Source organism: Ictidomys tridecemlineatus, chromosome 13 (assembly GCF_052094955.1).
Source record: "Ictidomys tridecemlineatus isolate mIctTri1 chromosome 13, mIctTri1.hap1, whole genome shotgun sequence".
In the NCBI taxonomy this organism is placed as follows: Eukaryota; Metazoa; Chordata; class Mammalia; order Rodentia; family Sciuridae; genus Ictidomys; species Ictidomys tridecemlineatus.
Window position 1 is genome coordinate 89,960,966 of NC_135489.1, and position 6,000 is coordinate 89,966,965.

The following is a 6,000-nucleotide window of genomic DNA, read 5'->3' on the forward strand; positions in this document are numbered from 1 at the left end:
GAGCACACGTTGCCTGTTTCCATCCACGTGAATTTCAACAACAGGCAACAGAACAGTGACTGATTGGGGCAGCACAGGTGATGTGAGGTATTGACTGGGAAGGAGCATGAGGGACCATTCTGGGATCCTGGAAATCGGCTGTCTTAGCCTAGGTGATGGGTGCACTGTTTTACATGATATATTCTGTGTGTCTATAATCATTGTGTTGAACATTTAAGATTTTTGAACTTTATAAAGTTAGTACTAACCTCAAAATTATAATAAAACTAAATAAGTGGTGCTATTTCATTTAGAAATGGAAACTACACATAGTATCGCACATGGTATTTAATGAGCTAACACCACCTAGTAAATATAGTAAAACTATATATCCAAAGTTACATAATGCACCTAGATTCTCTGAAATCGCCAACCACTACAAAGTATAGATAAGAACCACACAGGATTAAGATAGCAATTTTACTCATTCCATATTTTGGAGACATGAAGTGTATCTGCTGCTTAGGTTATACCAAATGTAATTAATGTATCTAACAGAAATGCTAACACTTATTCAACTTTGTGCACAGCCTCCAAAATGGCTTTAGTAAAAAACCAAATAAATTATAGCTTAAAAAAAAACTTTTTAAAAAACTACCTTTTCCATTACACAGCATGTATAGTGGACTTTCATGGCATCTCAGTATGCTGGTTACTAATTGTTGAATTTAAGCTCCAAAGTCTTCCCTTTTTGACTTCTCTATAAGAATGGATCTGGGCCCTGTAAACATTCTTTCTTTTGCCTATTGCTGTGATGATAAGCTTTGTCAGTAGCAGGCTGGCCATGGACTGGAGAGTCAAACAAAAAGTAAACTAATTCTGGAGAAGAACGTGTGAGAATACTTCTACAGCTATTTTTTTTTTTTTTTTTAATGCTAGGCATTGAACTCAGACATTGTAGGATAAAAGGGCTTGCTTCCTGGTTGGTGTGTGCTTGCTCAGCATGATTCTTCAGCCCAGAAGTTTCCTGCAATAGCCACCTGGGGGGAGGGAGGCGGCATAGAAGAGGACCTCCAGTGAGATATCTCCACTTGCACAGTTTCCCATACCCCTGAGAGAGAGGGCAGGATAGTAGGTTGAATGGTGCCCAAAAATACGTGTGTCCAGAACTTGTGGTGGGTATTTGCAAATGTAATTAAGCTAAGTAGTTTAAGTGAAGATCATCCTAGATTATCAGGGTGGGCCCTAAATTCAATAACAAGTGTCTTTCTAAGAGAAGGGCACAAAGAGAGGCGAGTCAGAGGAAAAGGAAGATCCAGGCAGATTAGAATACCTGGAGCCCCAGTGCTGGGAGAGACAAGGAAGGGTGCCTCCTAAATCCTTCAGAGGGTACACAGCCCTGCGGACATCTTGAATTTGGACTTCTGGCCTGCAGATCTGTGGGAGAATAAACTACTATTATCTTAAGCCACCAAGTTTATTGTGATTTGTTACGGCAGTCAGTTGCCAAGTTCTAACCAGGGGAGCACCCCAGCAACTCATCTGGAGTTCAGTGAGCCAACAATGTTCTTCTCCAAGGGGGCTTGAGAAGAGTGACAGCTGTTCCTGTGCCCATTATTCCCACATCCTTTAGACCTCTCTAAAGTTTTTACTTGTAAATCCTTCATTAGTCCAACCTGCTGTAGTTAATAATTCTTATTATTAAATTTTCCCTGTCTGTATTTTGTGGTTTCTCTCTTCTAATTATATCCAGACTGATGCTCTGAAAAATATGAAAACTAAAAAATATGACAACTCTAAGTTTAACTTCATGCATGAAGAAAGGTCCATATTTTTTCTTGGTATTTTGATATAAATGTTTAATTACTGAATGAATGAAATCATGATATACATGTCCATGGAATTCACCTCCCCTCAGCAGATCCCTTCCACCCTAATAACCCTTCCAGGTAGGACAGAGGGACAAGCGTAGGCCAGTGATGCTGAGTATGTTGGCTATGCAAAGGAAAAGAACTCATCCTGACCACTGCCTACCTTAGACCATTTCTAGTAGACAATTCTCATGGACTGGAGAGCCGAATAAAAAGTAAACTAATAGTTTCTAGAGAAGAAAATGTGAGAATATTTCTACAGCCTTTTTGTGTGTGTGTGTGTGCTAGGCATTGAACTTAGGAACTTGCTTACAAGAGACAAGTGCTCTACTACTGAGCCATACCCCCAACCCAGTACGACTTTTATTAATGAGACACAAAAATAACTAAACCATGAAAAATGTAAATTGGGCTATTTTAAAATTAATGATTTCTACCAGTGCAGTGGCACCCACCTATAATCCCAGCAACTCTGAAGGCAGAGGCAGAAACACTACTAAATTAGAGGCCAGCCTCAACAACTTAGTGAGAATACAACAGTTACTAATAGGACATTATGTAAAAATGTGGATGTGTAACCGATATGATTCTGCAATCTGTATTTGGGGTAAAAAGGGGAGTTCATAACCCACTTGTGTATAAAATAGGATATGTCAAGAACTTTGTAATGTTTTGAACAACTAATTAAAAAAAATAAAAATAAAAAAGACTGAAGATCTAACTTAGTGGTAGGGCTCCTCTGTGTTCAATCCCTGGTACCATAAATAAATAACAATTTCTGTTCAGCAAAAGATGCATTAAGAAGGGAAAGAAACAGCAGCCGCACTGGAAAGACATCAAAGCAAGGGCAAAGAAAGAAGATCCTTTGGGTCATCTCTTAAAAAAAGAGGAAGGCTTACCAAGACCTCAGCCACCCAGGTGGAGCAGGCACTTTTGGCAAAGAAGCTTCAGACAGAAGAAAAAAGGTTCAGGTTTAAGCAACTAAAGTGATTCCCATGGGGTCGGGCCCTTTCCACTTCTATAGTGGCCATGCCAACAAGAATACAGTGGGCTTCCTCAAGAAGGTGGGCCCAGGTGGCTGTTGGGAGAAGCACCAGTCAGGTCCCCCAGAGGCTGAGCTAGACCCAGAACATCTGAAAGCACAGTGACTGGGAGCATTTGTGGTTTTGTTTTCTGGAACTATCATCAAGAATCTTGGATTTAGGAGAAGAAACAGCCAGAAAAGCTTCCTGGAATGGAGAGGTCAGGTTAGGCTGTGTCTTGGACCTCGCATTTGGTTTTATTAGGTACCTGTGGCAGTCCAAGGCAGAGGGCAAAGGTAGCAGGGTGATTCGATTCACAGGGGTGCAGCATAAAACACCTTGGATTTTCTGCAGGTTGTTGAGTACATAGACTATTAAAGCCTCAGTCAAGGAGTTGGGGGATGGAGATTCTTTTCTGCCTTCTCTTTAGAAACCAGAAGGGAAGGGACAGGGACAAAACTGCTATAACACCACAGTTCCAAGGAAAAGTTCCACTGTTTCCCACATTGGCTTCCACCTCCTCTTAAACCAGAATATGCTTTGTTGCATTGTTTTTTGTTTTTCTTTTGGTACTTGGAATTAAACTCAGGAGTGCTTTACCGCGGACTATATCCCCAGTATTTTTTTTTTATTCTGAGACACATCTCACTAAATTGCTGAGGCTTGTCTCCAATGTGGGATTCTCCTGCCTTTATCTCCTGAGTAGCTTGTGAGGCATCACCACCCCTTTGTTCCATCTATCCTGGGGTTTAATGTAGGTGAATAGATGACCCAACTATGTGCACAAGGCTCAGGGGCATAGTTGAACCTGGAAGTTCCTAGGGCTTGTTTGTTTCCTAAATAAAATTAGGAAGAACACAAAAACAAAGGCTCAGTGGGTCTGCCCTGAATCCACAGCCCGATCTTTCCTAGGGGGCCCTGAAAGTGCTCAGACTCAGCCAGCTCTGAGTGTAACCATGGCTTTTGTAACCTAGCCTGTTACTGGCTTAGTCCTTTTTTCTAGCTCAAAATTTGAGAATAGAAAGATCCCGTTGCCAGGAATTCATATATGCAAAATTTTGTGTATATGAAAAACTTTGTGTATATGAAGTTCATATGCCCTTCTCCTTAGGGACCCACGCACCTTGTGTGTGAAAGTCCTGTTATTGTCAGGATTAGTCACCAGGCCTTGATCTTGCTGGTTGCTCTGGTTCCATGTGCTGTGGAAGACCAAAGTTTGCCAAGCTTTTCCCCTTCAGTCCAACTGGGTTTTACAATTAAGAATATGTAGCAGATTCCGGTACCATCTATAACTCCAGGAAGTGCCTGCAATCCCCCTACCCTGCAGGCTTCAAGGTGGAATTTCCTGGTTTTTCTGATGATAGGCCCTTCTTTTACAATCCAGCCCAGGCTGGGGATGTGGATCAGTGGAAGAGCACCTGCTTAGCATGTGGGAGGTCCTGGGTTCAATTGCCAGTATCGTGGTTTGGATATGAGGCATCCCCCCAAAGCTCCTGTGTTAATGAAAGATTGTTCTGAGGTGAAATGATTGGACTTTGAGAGCTAGAACCTACTCAGTCCATCCTAATTTACATGGACTGACTGGGTAGTAACTACCTGCAGGTGGTGCTTGGCTGGAGAAAGTGGGTCACTAGGAGCGCACCCTGGAGGGGTGCATATTCTCCAAGGCTGCTCCCTTTTCCTCTCTGCATCCTGAGGTGAGCAGCTTTCTTCTGCTATGCCCTCCCACCATGATGTTCTACCTCATCTTGGGCCCATAGCAATGGACTTGGCTTACCATAGGCGAAACCTCTGAAACCATGAATCAAAATAAGCTTTCTCTCCTCTAAGTTGTTCTTGTCAGGTATTTTGTATTTCAGTCACAGCAATGAAAAGCAGAGTAACATACCCAGCATCCACACTTCTTGCCCACCCTCCTGCCCCCAAATTAAAAAGAAAAAAGAAAAAAACACGTCGGGAAGGAGTGAACCATTTAGCATGGATGAAATTGGCACTATATGGCCTCTAGGGTCCTAGGCCAGCAGTGTAGTTAGACCTTTTCCTTGCATAGTTTGGACTTCAAAAGTATTGCTCTTTGTTATGCAGTAATGATGTGGTAGACCAGAAATAAGGCTCCTGGAGATGTTAATCCCAAAGAAAATGGAGGTGATATTGCTTGTGTTTTTCATCAGTGTCCACCCTTTAGGGGGTGTCCCTCTGCCCTCTTCACTCAGCAGCCTCAACCTCCACCTGAGCAATGGTGAAGTTGGCCAGACCAGGTTAAACTTGAAAATATGCTCAACAGTGTTACGCTTTATATGTGAAATGTCCCCAGAAGCTCATGGATGAGACAGTGTAAGAAGGTTCAGAGGTGGTAACTGAAGGCAGGTAGGGAGTAGCTGGAGGAGGTGGGTCATGGGGGGAGTGAGTTTTGAGTTTATATTTTGTCATGGCAGAAAAAGTCTCTCTTTCTCCCTACCCCCTCTGCTTCCTGGTGCCATGTTCCCAGCTGTTTTCCTTCACCTTATCCTTCTTCCATGATGTTCAGCCTCACCTCGAGCACAGAGTGACAGAGCTGGCTGTCCATGGACTGAGACCTCTAAAACCGTAAGCCTCCAAATAAACTTTTCCTCCTCAGATTGCTCTTGTCTTTTGTTCAGGTCTTTTGTTCACAGCAGCGAAAATTAACCGTCGTGTTCCTGGGCCTTTCACATCAGCCTTGCTGCAATTTGGGCTTGTCAGATTCTTAAACATAGCTGTGAAATTGAGTTAGAGTACACAATGCCTTCAATGTGCCAGATTGTGAGGTAATTAATTAGGCTGCTTGGCTCCGCGAAGACTAGATGTTATGGATGCTTCTCTTGTACTGTAAAGCATTATGAAATCAGATTACTTTAAAATGATGTATCATGAAGTCATGGAAAAGCAGTTGTGGGTCTGACGCCCAGAGTTTATCTCTCAGATCTGTCAGATATTAAATATAGGGACAGGGGCTGGGGTTGTGGCTTAGCAATAGAGCGTTCACCTAGCACTTGCGGGGCTCTGGGTTCTATCCTCAGCACCAAATAAAAAATAAAATAAGATAAAGGCATTGGGTCCAACTACAACTAAAAAACAAAATATTAAGAAAATATACATGGGAACAGTGT